This window comes from Sceloporus undulatus, chromosome 4 (genome assembly GCF_019175285.1).
Source record: "Sceloporus undulatus isolate JIND9_A2432 ecotype Alabama chromosome 4, SceUnd_v1.1, whole genome shotgun sequence".
Taxonomy (NCBI): domain Eukaryota; kingdom Metazoa; phylum Chordata; class Lepidosauria; order Squamata; family Phrynosomatidae; genus Sceloporus; species Sceloporus undulatus.
The window spans coordinates 19,789,411-19,806,304 of NC_056525.1; positions in this window are offsets into that span (position 1 = coordinate 19,789,411).

Consider the following 16,894-nt stretch of genomic DNA (forward strand, 5'->3'; position numbering starts at 1 on the left):
TTTTCTGCTGCTCCAGAGAATAGGACCCGGAGCAATGGATGCAAGCTGCAGGAAAAGAGATTCCACCTCAACATTAGGAGGAACTTCCTGACAGTAAGGGCTGTTTGACAGTGGAACAAACTCCCTCGAAGTGTAGTGGAGTCTCCTTCCTTAGAGGTCTTCAAACAGAGGCTGGATGGCCATCTGTCGGGGATGCTTTGATTGTGATTTCCTGCATGGCAGGGGTTTGGACTGGATGGCCTCTGTGGTCTCTTCCAACTCTACAATTCTATGATTCTATGATTCTATGTGATAAACTCCTATGTGTGGGTGTGAAATCTGGACAATTAAGGAAGTTAACTGGGAGAAAATCAACTTAACTGAAATGTGGTGCAGGACGAGAGTTCTATGGATACCATGAACTGCTTAAAAAAACAGAACAATGGGTTGGAAACAATGGCCCTAAGCAAAGATAACTTAACTGAGGTTGTCATAAGCTGCTGCCACACTGCAGAATTAATGTAGTTCACACCATTTCAACAGGGATGGCTCCATCCTAGGGAATCCTAGGATTTGTAATTTGTTGTGGCACCAGAGCACTCTGACAGAGAAGGCTAAATATATCTCAAAACTACACATCCCAGAATTTCATAGCATTCAGCCATGGCAGTTAAAGTGGCACCAAAATACATTAACTCTGCAGTGTAAATGAAGGCATACTTTGGATATATTGTAAGATAACAGGACTTACTGTAAAAGACTATATTGCTTCATAAAGTGGAGGGCAGTAGGGAAAAAAGGAGGCCCACACTACAGGTGGATTAAGTCAATCAAGAAGCCACAGTCCTGAGTTTGCAAGTTGATGACAGTGCACTTGGAGGCCTCTCTTTCATAAGGTGGCCATAATTTGGTCAAGTCGATGGCAGATCCCTACAACAACATAGAGGAAAGAGTGTTCCGAATGACTACCAATTTTTATTTTATTTTATTTTATTTTTTTGGGCACAACCAGCATATTTCTGAGAGGCTTCCCAGAGGAAATTTATGTTCCAGGAATGACAAACTGCTGGTGAACCTCATTATCATGCACTGCAGCACTTGATTTGAAAGTACAAACTTAAGTAATGGTTTTCAGTGATAGCACCTCTTGGAAAAAGAAATATAACACATAGGAGATATTTCCAAATAACCTGCAAGATGAGCATATGCTGAGCAAGCATAAGGGTTTTCCTCAATGGAAGAAGAAGACGAAACAATATTATATCAGGATGTGAAATCAAAGGACTGTTCCATATAGGATGCCATGAACAAAGTTCTTTGTGATCAGAAACCTCTGAGTGACTACAGGAGCTATACGTTGCCAAGTTAACTGAACATTACTTTTAGCAAGAGTTGTGACAAGGGAGCTCTGACAGCTGATACTGCAGTGGGCCTGAAGGTTAATCATTGTTTAGTCCTTCCTAAAATGCTGGCAGAAACTTTCCTAGTTAACACCTTGCTACTGTAGGGAACTACTATTGTGTTGTGTGCCTTCAAGTTGTTTCCGACTTATGGTGACTATACTGTATATCACAGGGTTTTCTGGGGCTGAGAGTGTGCAGCTCACCCAGCATCACCCAGTGGGCTTCCTTGGCCGAGCAGGAAATCAAATCCTGATTTCCAAAGTCATAGTCCAACACTCAAAACCACTACACCATGATGGTTGTCAGGAAACTGCAAATACCTGTAACGAAACAGGTATTTGTAATTTCCTTTGTTTCTCTTACTGCAGAAAATCTGTTATGGAGAGCAAGACCAAATAACTTCAAACTGCTTTTCATGATTGTGTGAGAAAAAGTGTGTTAAGGTAGTTAAGAGTGTTGAACTTTGACTTGGGAAATGTTGGCGCTAGTTCCCAACAAGCTGGTTACCCCTGATTGCCCTTCAGCCTATCACATTCTCTCAGCCCATCCTACATGATAGGGTTTTTGTGAATACAAAATAAGGAGGAGAATCATTACTGGACAAAAGGCAGGTTATAAATATAAGCAGGAACCCTCTATCATGGTCTATGTTATATAACTCTATGTATACTTAGCTATATAGCAGAGATGCTAAGAAACCATGGGGCTGAACAGATGGCCCTTTTAAGCTACTGTCCGGCCAGCTTTGGAGCATGACATTCATTTGCCACATGTCCAGAAGCCGCCCTGAAGCTGCCTGGAGATTGGGTGGCTGCTCAGACATGGGCAATTTCAAGGCGCTCTGGCGGCACAGCGTTCAACCCACTGATGGACTGCAGTTTATTAATATATTCCAATTCTGCTGTTTCATTTTTCAATCTTCCTCTGTAATTTTTGTTATTCTTCAAGGACTGCTGTTCTGAGGACTGAGATGGATTGCCCGGGAAGACTGTTCTGCAACCAGTTTTTGTGTATTCTCATTCCTAATGTCTGGTTTATGTCCATTTATCCTCTGGAAGAGGGACTGGCTTGTTTGCCCAATATAGAGTGCTGAAGGGCATTGCTGACATAGTACGGCATAAATCACTTTGGAAGATGAGCAAGTGAAACTCCCTCTAATATTGTGGATGATGTCATTAGATCCTGTGATGACATTTCCTGAGTAGATGTGTAGGCATTTGAGTTTGTGGCAAAACTTTGTACCCTGTACATATCTGTGTTGTGTATCCTCCTGCTGGTAAGTAACTATTTGAGGTTTGGAAGCTGTCTGTAGACAAGTCTGTGAAAGCTCATGCTACCAACTCCTCTCTTTCAGTTAGTCTCAAAGGTGCTACAAGATCCTTTTGCATACTGATTTTCAAGCTATGCCTTTGAGTAACAACAACAACAAGCTATCTAGTTGCAAGAACCCCTGGACTCAAGGCTCACTCTGCCACCATTCCATCAAGTAATTATCTTCAGTGATAATTAATGGAGTAAAATTAGAAATTAAAACCTGCTCCCTTAAAAATGTAGTTACCCTTGTTCACTGCATTATTATTTCTGCCTGTCTTAAAATCATGATGCAGTCTTTCAAAGGATTCCTAAGACCTGGCTCTATCTCCTGAGCTGCCAAACCATTTCTGGACTCTACATGGAAATAGTCTGTGTGCACCATCTGCTGGTCAATTCTACTCCAAGTCTTATAAAGTGGAAGGTGAGTCAACCACTTTAAGGCTTTATCTGCACTGCAGAAATAATCCAGTTTGACACCACCTTAACTGTCATGGCTCTGGAATTTTCTGCTCTGATGTCACAACAAACTACGGTTCTTAGAATACCATAGCATTGAGCCATGGCAGTTAAATGGTGTCAAAATTGATTGTTTTTCCAGTGCAGATTACTAGAACTGGCAACTCACCTTGTAAATAGGTTGCAAGCCCCAACCTTCCCATGTTTAACACCAGGCCTCACACATTATTCAGAATCAGAATGTATCTTCTTGGCTTCATTTCCCCCCTATTAGGGGTGGGGGCTTCTGGCTATTCTTGTGGCTCCTGAGAGATCTTGGGGCAGAAGTCTGGCCTCAGATCTATTGTGAATCCCCATGTTTGCTCTAGGGGAAGTATTCTCCTGATTTTTCTCTCTCTAGTAACTGTGACAACATAAACTAATAGGCATTGCTGCTGTGCCAAATATATATGAGACATTCTTGCACTAATGGAATATATACAACTGGCTGTGCCAATTTATCCTAAGCTATGCTGTACTTTAAAAGCATATGACTGAGAGTCATCCATTATTTAGAAAGAAAATATATGCCCTGCTAAAACAGTTTCTCTCTCTCTTTCCCTAGCTCTTTCTCTCTCTTGCTTTCTCTAATCTCTCTCCACTTCCTCACCTCTTTTTCTTGAAAACCTGGATGGGAACCCAGGACAATATATCCTCTGCCCTCAAATTAATTGTAGCTGTTTTGATTAAAGTGCATTATCATATAAATATTTTATTAAGACTGGAATTAAATCTTCCTTTGCTTATGAACTGTGACAACTTTAAAGTCTAACCTTTTACGGCTTGGAAACACATAATTATTTTGCTCATTATCCGCCTTTAATAGTTCGATCACTTAATATGCCTTACCATTTGGAACCAGCCTTTGGTGCCAAGTTCAGATCGATGCTGTTAGTTATTTGTGCTTCTACACATAATTAAGCTAAAATTAAAAGCAATTTAACCTTGCAGATCACTCACTGTGCTGTATTAATTTGGCCAGGAATAGAGTCACAAATATATATATCAAAGGACTTGAGGTGGCCCGCAGTGCCATTTATAAACCGTATGAAATAGTTCAACCTTGTTGATCTTGCTAGAACTGTTGGCTCATGTTCCAGCCTTGTTGTTTAAGTTAAGTAGTTTGTGGATCACAGCCTTTATGGATTATGTGCAGTTATCAGTAGGTGACACATTGGACAAAACAGAGCATTCCTAGAAAGTCATAGGAAATGTCCTAGGTAGGTATAGGCATAATGGAATTGGCAGTTAATGAGGAGTATGTATTATTCAAGTCACTGGCTGCTTGATACCCATTTTGGAGTGAGATCTGGCTCAGATCATAGCTTTTTAGCAACTGTTGTCCAAACAAGTAACTTTCATCTCCTCCCATGTTTCACAGATGAAAACTGGAAAAAATGTGTCCAAGCATCATCAGAATGTTGTCAAAATGTCAAAGTTATTACAGGTGAAGTCTCCCTTGTCCAAAATACTTGGGACCAGAAGTGTTTTGGATTTTTGGAATTTTTCAGATTTTGGAATATATGCATATAAATAATGAGATTTCTTGGAGATGGAGCCCTGGTCTTAACGTGAAATTCATATACACCTTATACATACAGTGCAGATATTTTATACATAATATTTTTATTAACTTTGTGCATAAAACAAAGTTTGTATACACTGAACCCCCAGAAAGCAAAGGTGTTATGACCCCAGTCACCGATTTAAAAAGTTTTGTATTTTTGAGTATTTCAGATTTCAGAATTCCTGATAAAGGAGATTCAGCCTGTAATGAGAAAGAACAGAAAAGCTTGGAGAGGCAGCAGAATGCTTTTTCCTGAGCCTCTCTTCTCCCCCTGCTGAGTTAATTAAGTAAGAATTACTTTTGCAGGTTGAACTCAGTTTGCAGCAACTGATGTAAAGTGTGAACAAACAGGGAAAGTGGGAGGAGGAGAGAGAAGCTGAGACACTTTTAAAGCAGCTGAAGAAATAGGACAATAGAGCATCTATTGGAATTGTTCGTCACAGATATGCACAGTTGGAAGGTTTGAACCTTTCCAAACTCAGGAGCCCTGGCCAATATGACCTCTAGTCATACTCACTAGTGGACTGTGAGAGTTGTAGACCAAAGTCCAAGTTCTGCACTACAAAATAATATCTTCCTCCGCTTTTCAGTCACTGCACTCTGCATCAATATGCAGAAAAGGCTGTTTTTCAAAGCTTTTTTGCTTTATTTCTTTTGGAAGACTTAGGTAGGCCTGTTGTGGATCAAGCAGTTCATGTTCCTCTGTATTGGATGGGCCCTTTTTGCTCTTGGAAATATGTAAAAGGGAATGGATAAAACAGATGAAAACAAGCAGAGCTATATTAATTTTGGCACAGTATCCAAAGCTACATGGTGATCCAGTTAATAGTTTCAGATGCAGGAAAGCTGGGGCGCTTTTGTTTCAGTAAAACAATTTAGGATTGCTTGGCAAGTTGAAAAGTTGAAGTACTCAAGGGATTTCAAACATTTTCTGGAAATGAAGTCACTGCAAACTTGCAATCAAAGGCAAAAATCATTTCGGGAAAGATATTCAGTTTATATTCAAATAACATTCTTGATGCTTTCATGGGATTTCTGACAGCAGTTTAGATAGATGGATTTTAGATAGATAGATCCTTAATTTTCTGTCAAAGAATCCATGCCTATGTACTTTATTAACATTGATACATCTGAAGAAGTAGACAAGTCTACAGAAGCTTATGCTACAACATCTTTCGCAGTCTCAAAAGTGCTACAAGATCCTTTTCCATACTGATGTTCCAGACTAGGCTGGGCCTCTGAATGCTACAGGTGTACCTCAATTGACAAAGTACATGAGCCTGACTTCTTTAACAGTAAATATGGTACCAGGGGAAGAAACAACATGGAAATAGTAAGGATAGGGAGCCCATGCAGCCAATAGGCTCTGAGAGTTTTCATCCAACATCTTGAATGTCACATGAGTCTGACTCTTGGATCTGCCCCCCCCCCCCCCCAAAAAAGGTTCAATCAATTGGTATGATTTCATAGGTACTAATTCTTAGGATTTCTGAATAGGGCAAAATTTAAGTTGACATTTTCACACACAAATGACTTGGACCTGTATAGGTCCCTGGGCTTTTCACTGCACAAATATATCTGAGGAAGTAAGCTTAGATTTACAAAAGCTCATGCTGCCAACTTATTTCTTTCAGTTAGTCTCAAAGGTGCTACAAGATCTCTTTACAATCTGCCATCAAGTGAATGATAATGCAATATACAGTTGCCCTTCCATTTGCATGGACTCCGTTTGCGCGACCCTTTCTTACTTGCGAGGAGCAAACAGAGGGGATTAATTCAAGCCTATGGGGCTTGAATATGTGCAAAATTCCATTTTCGCAGGGGGTGGATGGGTCCGGAAGGGATCCCCTGTGAAAATGGAGGGCTGACTGTATTTTAAATGGAACAAAGGACTGTGTAGAGTTTTTAATGGAATACAGGAAAAGACAGAAAGGTAAATTTTAAGATTGTGCAGCAACACTCTTGAGATTAGGATCTGAACTAAAGTCTCCCGGGAATAAGGCCAACCTCATGATGATCTTTTTATCACTAAGATGTGTGAGTTTAACCCAAACAATTTAGTGCCATTCTTGAATGTTGCTGGTAGAGCAGTCTCACTAGTGAAAAGGGAGCTTGGGAAAGTTAGGAGGGGGTGATGGCATCTCCCAGAACCCACCAGTCAGAGAAAGTCACTCCAACCCATGTATGAGTAAACAAATTGTATCTAGTGGGGAGAGTTTCTACACTGCGCAGACAGTGCTGTTGTCTTTATACCACACATACACACATGCAAAATGTGTCTTATATGGTCACAGGGAGCTATTTATATCTTGCCAATTAATCTGGCTCAAACTGGGCAGGATTAGAAATTGCATCTCCCTTAATTATAGGTATATAAACTGGAGGCCAACAGCTGCTTCACCATTCTCAGCTGGGAGATATTTGCCCTAAACAGTCAACACCCTCCACTGATATAAAAACAGGGGCCTGAGATGGCCTGCACTCATGCCCATCTGTTGCAGTGGCATCGTGCCCACTCACAACTTTGCCTGGACCCATGCCCTGTGACACAGGTGTTAGGCAATGGAATGGGTAGCAAACTTGCTTTCTAGCTGGAAGCTACAGAATCCTCTTTTCCGTTGATGGCATCTGTGGAGAAGAGAGGAATGGTAAGCATCATGAAAAAGACTGTCTCCAGATAACACAGCCTCAAGGGGATGGGGAGACTTAATTCACATATGGCTGTCTCTTCTTTCCATAGAGGAAAAGAAAGATGTGAACACTATATTTCCAATTTATATCTCACAAATTAATATATCAGAATTGTACCCTAGAATATTACAGTGGTACCTCGGGATACGAAATACCCAGGTTACGAAATTTTCGGGATACGAAAAAATCCCATAGGAAAACATTGTTCCGGGTTACGAATGTTTTTTCGGGTTACGAAAAAACTTTTGGTGCTTTTTTCGGCTTTTTCGCACGGAATCGCGGCTTTTCCCCATTAGCGCCTATGGCAATTCGGCTTACGAAGGCTTTTCGGGTTACGAACGGTGCCACGGAACGAATTAATTTCGTAACCCGAGGCACCACTGTACATTAGTAACACAGGCTTTCAAGCCAACTACAGTGGGCCCTTGGATACCAAAATCCCCATTGATATCAAAATTTTCAATAGGCATTACAGTTTAACATTTTCAATAGCCATTACAGATTTCCTTCCACATTCACATCCTTGAGATTTGCAGTTTTGATTATTCATGAGGTCAAGGCCTCCACCACCCCAGACCCTTTCCTCCCCCCCCCCCCCCCCCCCCCCCCCCCCCCCCCCCCCCAATCACTCCCTTGGGAAGGCAGTGATCTCACTGGGAAAGGGGCAGGAAGCCAGATGAAGGAATAGGAGGGTGGGGGGAAAAAGAGTGTGCACCCCTGCTCCTGTTCCCCCACCCCCTCCCTTTAATTGGTTTCTGAGGGAAGAAGTTATTTTTCCACATTTGCGAGGGTCTTGTTCCCCTAATCTTTGTGGATATGGAGGGTGAACTGTATATATAATGGGGTAGTAAAAAGGTATCCCTTATATAAAATGGCAAAATTAAGGTTTGTTTTTTGGAATTTAAAAAACAACATTTTCAAACTGTGGATGGCTGAATCTGTAGATTAAGAAAGCTGACTGTAAAGTAAGGTACGTAAGTGCTACATGTTAGGCAACAGATAAGCAAAGTATGGTTCAAAACATATCAGTGTCATCAGCCTAACAGTGGAAGGCTGTTGGGAGATGTAGCCTGGCAATTTCTGAAGAACTAAACTTTTAAATCCTTTTGCTAGTCAATCAGTGGCAGGCATTCTGTTAGTGACACACACACACATGTATGGGGAGTGGATTATTTGCCATAGTATAACCAACATACTCAGTTGACAGTGGTGGAAATGGAATTTCAGATTGCATTGTGGTTTTGAGTGAGCTCTCATCACTAGAATCATAGAATCATAGAATCATAGAGTTGGAAGAGACCGCAAGGGCCATCCAGTCCAACCCCCTGCCATGCAGGAAATCCCGATCAAAGCATCCCCGACAGATGGCCATCCAGCCTCCGTTTGAAGACCTCCAAGGAGGGAGACTCCACTACACTCCTAGGAAGTGTGTTCCACTGTCGAACAGCCCTTACTGTCAGGAAATTCCTCCTAATGTTGAGGTGGAATCTCTTTTCCTGCAGCTTCCATCCAGTGCTCCGGGTCCTAGTCTCTGTAGCAGCAGAAAACAAGCTTGCTCCCTCCTCAATATGACACCCCTTCAAATATTTAAAAAAGGGCTATCATATCACCTCTTAACCTTCTTTTCTCCAGGCTAAACATACCCAGCTCCCTAAGGCGTTCCTCATAGGGCATGGTTTCCAGACCTTTCACCATTTTAGTCCCAGCTTCTGCCAACCTAGCAGTTTGAAAGCATGTATACATTAAGGGCAAATAGATGAATAGGTACCACTTCGATGGGAAGCTAACAGTATTCTGTGCAGTCATGTTGACCACATGATCACAGAGTTGTCTTTGACTACGCTGGCTCTTTGGCTTAGTAATGGAGATGAGCACTGCCACCTAAGGTCAGACACAACTAGACAATCTTGCCAAGGAAAAACCTTTACCTTTACCTTTAACTAACATATTTGGCTGACAATGCTGGAAGTGGAATTTCACAATGCATTGTGGTTGTGGGTTACGCAATGTGGTTGTGCATTGTTAATTGCTCATTGTACCTTGCACATTGTACCCACCCAGAATAACAACATTCTGTGACATATGCCAATGACTAGGTACTCTTGTGCAAGGTACAATGTATAAGTTATAGTGCTCGTACAGCATAGTTCTGCATATGAACATTTATGTTATGCTGAAAAGATGTTGGATTGCAACCAAATGAGAACAACTGAAAGAGAGAAATACAAATACAGATATGTAAATACACAAACAGTCCTAAAAAGGAATCATACAACAACGGCAGGTTACAAACCGCCATTAGGGACGTCCTGAGGACGTCCCAGTTTGAAAAAGGGGCATCTCTTCTAGACGCCCCTTACCCTATCATGGACTCAGTCCGTACAAAATGGCGGTGCCCTGTTGATACGGGCACTGCCATTTTGACGTAGCGGACGCTCTGCGTCCGCACATGGCGCACTGGAAGTGACGCCGTGAGTGTGCCCTTTGGCACTCACGGCGCCTCTTCCAGGGCCTGAGAAGGAGCGCGATTTCCGCGCTCTTTCTCTGCAGCGTCCGGGAGCCACGCCGTTTAAAGGCTGCGGTTCCTGGATGCTGCAAGCGGAGGCAGAGCCAGGCTGCTGCTTCTCAGTGGTCTGTAACGCACCAACATAAGACATTACCATAAATCCCCTTTTTCCAGGACATTTCCTTTTTCTCAGAGCTAAAATGTCTATCTGGGTGGATTTATAAAATGTCTAGAATGGACCATGATTCTGGAGACGAAGGTTCGATTCCCAGCTCAGCCATAAAAGCCACTGGGTGACCTTGGGCAAGTCACATGCTCTCAGCCTCTGAAAAAGGCAAAGGCAAACCCACCCTGAACAAATCTTGCCAAGAAGATAGCCCCATGATAGGTTCATGTTAGGATCATCATAAGTCAGGAATGACTTGAAGGTGCACAACAACAATTGGCTACTAAGTTCATACTGAAAGAAGGAGGTGATCAGATAGTAAAGCTCTGAAGAAGAGGAAGAGAGACCTGGTAGCTTAAAAATATTCTGAGGGAACCCCCTAAAGCAGACAGTCCCAGTCCTGAGTGACTCACCAGCTGCCAGTGGATAGGGCCACCATCCTCCTCAATCTTTTTTTTTTAATTGTTATTTTTAACTTTTCCACATAGAACAAAACATTTCACACATTACAAATTTGACAGTAGATCACCCCCATACACAAACATCATTATTAAAACTACATATAACATAAATTGAGCTTCCTAATACTACTTGAGGCTTGTTCTGAAGTTTTCTTCCATCTTGTTTTATCTTGAAGTGTTCTCCTTCTTAGTTCCTTCACCTGGATCTGTCCTTATGTTGTGTTGAATCCAAAATTTTTTCATTGTTAATATACTTCGCTTTACCTAGAAATATACATCTATAGAGTAGCTCTATACCGCATACCATCCTTCCTATACATAACATTCTCCCATCAAGAATTTAAAATATTTTAGTAAAAGAGAGTTTTATGTAACCAAGATTAGGCGCTATTATATAATTCAAATCCATTTATGTCAATCTTGAGAGGAAGTCCCAACAGGGAGGAAGGCAATGAAAAGGTGCCTTGCTGCTGTCTCTGGCCACAAGGAATGTCTGTCTTGTCTGTCCGATTCAACTGAGGAGTGGCAGGGTATTTAATGTGAGAGTCATCACAGCAATCAGTGGTTTGAAGGAGTCATTTAGTAAACATGTCCTCTTTTTTGCTTTGCAAAATATGCTAATCCTGTTATCGTCATGGAAGTACCCTTTCACTCCAATGCTGAACATGTGTTTGGGTCAGGCATTGCAGACTGTACTTCAAGTTTAATGATCTCATATTGATCCTATATGAATGATGTTATGTGTTGTTCGTCTTCAAGTGGTTTCTGATTTTCTTAGCAAGTTTCTTCAGAGGGCATTTGCCATTGCCATCCTCTGAGGCTGAGAGAATGTGACTTGCTCAAGGTCAAACAGAGAATTTTGTGGTTGAACAGGAATTTGAACCCTGGTCTCCAGAATCATAGTCCATCACTCAAACTACTACACCATGCTGGCTGGCTGCAGTGAATGGTACAGAAATCTAAATGCTACCCTTTCCTTCATATACACGTTTGCTACAGATTTGTAACCCACTTTGAGTCTCAGTCTGGGACAAAGGAGGGATATAAATAATGGACTCTGTGTGTGTGTGTGTGCGCGCGCGCGCGCGTGCGCGTGCTTTCAGTTGCTGGTCAACGTACAACCCCATGAATTTCATAGGATTTTCTTAGGCAAGGAATACTCAAAAGGTGTTTTTGTCAGTTCCTTCCAGTGAAATATATCTATAACCCAGATGACCTGAAGGTGCACACACAGTCACACATACACACACATGAATGGATGCTCTATGGGGTGCTTTATTTATTTGTTTGTTTGCGTGGAGGAGCACTCTAATCCCATGTAACCTCCCATCTGCATTCTGCACTGTTGCAGCCTTGGGAACAGATTTACCAAGTTATAATCTCAGTGAGAGCTAGATATATTAAACTGCTGGTTTGAATAGCAAAACATATAACTTTGTTGTGATAACATAACTGATTGTGTGTGTATATGTGTGTGTGTGTGTGTGTGTGTGTGTGTGTACACACACACACACACTAAATTAACCAGAGGAATATGAAAATGCTATAATAGGATCCATTCGTCAGATCCATTTAATTTTACACCCACCTCTCTCTCTCTTGCTCTCTCTCTGTGTGTATGTGTGTAAGACTATATCACTTCCACTTTTTCTAACATTACTCTTTTTATGCTTTCTTGAAGATGATTCTTTTTACATATTTTGCTAAATTTGACTGCAACTGAACTGAAATTATATTCACCATCTATACTATTCCAGATTCTATAGATACTACTGTTTCCAGTACACAGAGGATGTATGTTTTGTCACTTTGTCACTTGTCAGAGTATGGTGACCCCGTGAGTTTCATAGGGTTTATTTAGGTAAGGAATGCTCAGAGATGGTTTTGCTAGTTCCTTCCTCTGAAATATAGCCTACAGCACCTGATAATCATTGGAGGTCTCCCATCCAAGTACTAACCAGGGCTGACCTTGCTTAGTTCCCAAGATTGGATGGGATCTGTTGCCTTTAGGGTATTTAGGCTCTGTGTTTTACTTAACTCCTATTTAATGGTTACAAATCAGGGGAGAAAAGAAGTGGAAAATTTAATGCAGCTAACAGGGCTGAATGCATAGGGATTTAGGAATTTTTAAGAGCTTGCAACTGAAGCCCTCTGCCAAGATGGACATATCCATCTGTCCCAGTTTCCTTCTATTTATTTATTTTTTAAAAACTCTCAAATGTTTTCATATTTCAGATATGAAGAATTTTGTAAATGTCGATAAATTCAGATAAAAACCTGAAATGAAATTATCAGTCACACAGAAACAGACATTCTCAACTCTTCCTATATCTTTGAAAGGGTATACACACATATAAATTTGTTAGTTGTTTTGTTTGTCTGCTACTGAAATTAAGATGAAGTTGAGGAAAGGCTCATTAGAAGCAGATGATTAAGCAAAAAGGAAGCAGTCATTATTTAGTCGCAACAGAATACTGTTCATCATAATATGAATGTAACTTAGTATTTGTTTGTGCTCCTTAAGCAATTGTTTTCTGTCCTTGCTTATTTGGTCAGGTCCTCTCCCCCCATTTTTCCTTTCTATGGCTGCATCTGCACTGTAGAAATAATGCAGATCAACACTACTTTAACTGCCATGGCTCAATGCTATGGAATTCTGGGATTTGTAGTTTGCTGTGGCACCAGAGCTCTCTGACAGAGAAGGCTATATGTTTCATAAAATCCCAGAATCCTATAGCATTGAGCTATGATAATTAAAAGGGTGTCAAACTACATTATTTCTTCAGTGCGGATTATACTTATGAATATTTTACAATAAGTGCAGTGTGTGTGTGTGTGTGTGTGTGTGTGTGTGTGTGTGTGTTATGCTAGTTTGCACAATTATTGCATGTTTAGAAACTGTTAGGATAATGCAAGAAAGATTAGTGATTTATTAGGTCTCCACTGGAGTCCCCAGAATTGAAACCCTCCAAGAGCTTTCTTTTCCATGGTACAAATTTGTAATTTTTCTGTCACTTTGGCTGTAAAAGAAAGAAACAAAAAGTAATACTGTACCAGAAGGTTGGAATAAACAGGAAATAGCTGGTGAGGTAGGAAATAAAGCAAAAAAATCAGCAGTTCATTCAAAGGACTTTGGCATGCTTTTTGCATGCTTTCCTTTTGAAAGAAAGGTCCAAAACACACTGCAGAAATAATTCAGTTTGAGACTCCTTTGACTGTCCTGGCTAAGTGCTAGGAAATCCTGGGAATAGTAGTTTATTCTGGCACCAGAGCTTTCTGACAGAGAAGATTAAATGTCTCACAAAACTATGGTTCCCACAGTTCTCTAGCATTGAGCCTGGGCAGTTAAAGCAGTCTCAAACTGGATTATTTCTGCAGTGTGTTTTAGACCAAAGTTGAGAAGACATAATACCTGAGCCTGTTTTTCACTAGTTTGTGGTCTTGCCTAGGCTGCAAACAGAGGATGTATCTACACAGTAGAAATAATGCAATTTGTCACCACTTTAGCTGCCATGGCTCCATCTTACAGAATCCTGGGATGTGTACTTTTATGAGGCACCAACACTTTTTGGCAGAAAAGTCTAAAGACTTTATAAAACTACAAATTGCAGGATTTCATAGGATAGAGCTACAGCACTCAAAGTGGTGTCACATTGTATTATTTTTACAGTGTAGATGCACCCCTAGATGGAGATAAGAAAGGAAGCTGGTGTGGTAGAGGGGTATCTGTGACCCTTTCATAAGAAATGCCAAAAAAGAGAGTGTTGGCTCATTCCATTCCTAAAGGCATCCTATAATTCTGTGCACAACATAACTGCTGGGAAATGCATTCCCAGTAAGATCACACCATAGTCTATGTGGCAAAATTTAAGAATGAGAAAAAACAGACAAACAAGGAGATGATGCAACAGTTTGCTTTTGCCTGAGCCTACTGGGAAGGACAGGATTCCATTTCCTCTTCTCTCTTCCCTGCTGAATTTATTGAGTGCAAACTACTTTTGCACTTTGAACTCAGTTGCAGCAATTGGAGTAAACTGAGGACAAAGGGGGAGGAAAAGAGAGAAAGCTGGACTTTTTAAAAACAACTAAAAATTCCCATTCTGGACAGTTGGAGAGTATGTCACTCCCATGTATAGGTTTCTTCAGCTGCCCCCAGACAGTGTTGTGAAAAGCTGCAGAGCCTGAAGATGCTTCCAGACAAGGTCTTTATCATGCTATTATCATGCCCACCATATTCACAGAAATTCAGTGGTGTGAATGTGTCTGGGTGAGGACTTCTTCCTCTTGTAACTCAACCAAACTTGATTTTTCCAGTATTTACATGTCCCGCCTCCCCCCCCCCCCCCCATGAAGAAAAAACAATTCAGGAAAAAGAGACAAAATAGCTGACGGGGAATGATCATAGCTCTGGTCCAGACACTAAATTTGTGCAATTATAGCTCTATGATGCCTCCCACAGAACGCAAGCGACATAAACAGAATTATGAGAATGCAAGGGGAAAGGACCCTTGGTGGCTTAGATAAAATTAGTATAATATAAAATAAGATTGCATATTATGATTTTTTAAAAACTGAAGCAAAACTAATAAGCAAAACCAACAGCAGTTAAAACTAGCAGACAACCTCAATGAATTCACAGAAGATGCTTAAATAAAATTGAAATGCAATTGTAATAAACTGCTGTAATTTGCTTAGGCCTTTTTTTAAAAATAGATGCTACTGAACAAAGCAATGTGGCATGAAGGTTAACTTCTCTCCACTATAAAGTCTGAACCAAGGCTTGTAGAATCTGGTAGATTCTGTGCAGGTGCATTGAGACTGATTAAAAAGACCAGAAAGTGCAAAAAAAGAGAGAGGAAATGCCTTTATTAATTTGCCAGCACAGTTCGTTCTATTGACTTCGGGAGTTCTGCTGACTGGGCGTCTTGGCTTGGATGTGTGTGTGTCTGAAGAGATTGTGTGAGAAGCAGCTGACCACACAGTGCTTGTTGGGAAGGACCCATCCATGGAAAGTTCCTGAGTGCCACACAAGGTCCTGCTTCATGACGTATCCTTTTAGCAACTGCAAATAATGACATTAACTTGCTGATCAGGTATCATGGATTCTCACACTCCTTCCCATTGGTCCACTGAGAGAGGCTGCAGTTTAATGAGAAAGCAGCAGTAAGCAATCGGGTAGCTCTCTTCGTGCCTCTCATGAAGGTGAAACAGAGGACTTCATTAATTTGTGTGCAATATGAACTCAGCAGCACAAGGGAGCTGCTGCAGTCACTGAACCACAGACCGCAGCTACAATTTCTGGCACATTTCCCTGGCACCGTTCCTGTCTGCTTTCGTCTGGATGTCTTTGCCAAGAGTGTCAGGCAAACTGTTTACTTTCCTAAGCAGCTGTTCTTGCCACAGACAGGGAAGAAAGAACCATTCTGCACTCATCCCTTGGGTCTTCTCTGCACTGAAGGGTTAGGCCCAAACCAGAGACAGTATAGAAATCTTTTGAGATGTACATATACAGGTAGGAATTCACTTGGGCAGTTATGAATGCATAATTATAATAGGTACAGTATATAGGTGATCATAAGTTGATCTCATAAATAAGTTGAAGGCAGGTTCGGGGGCCACAACTATGGATTTTGATATGACCTGAGGATAAATTGAGGGTCAAACTTCAGGGCATGTAATGGATGATGCAAAGAACAAAGTAAAGAAAAATGATGCCCCACTAAGAAATTAAGGGGCCATTCAGACTACCTTTTACCCTGGATCAGGAACCGAATTATGCATATTCGCCCCAAATCTCCCACAAGCAAATCCGAGACTTCCACAACCATCTCAGGGCAAATGCCCCTTAGCGTGGATCATTTGGAATCGGGGTAAAAGCTGTATCTTTTGAAAAAAAAACGGGTTCGGCGAATATGAACTTGCCTCCTTTCATGATCGGGGCAAGTTCAGGGGAGGAATTTAGGTCAGAGGGAGGGTAGAGGGCGGAACTAGAGAAAGGTTGCCAAGAGTGATCGAGGAGGATGAAGGAGCTAGGGGGGGAGAAGGGGGCCATGGAGGGCAATCTGGGTAACGGAGCAGGAGGAGGAGAAGGAAGAAGCAGGACAAAGGGTCAAGTTCAGGGGAGGGAATTAGGTTAGAGGGAGGGCACAGAATGGAACAAGCTTCCCTCTTGCACCAGGCAGCTTTCTCACTCTCTTTTTATTTTATTTTTAAAATTATTTTTGACAGACTATGCACATGTTTTTTGCTACAGGTAGATAGATATATAGATAGAATGTGTCTGTCTGCTGGTTCACTTTCCCTTTCATTTCC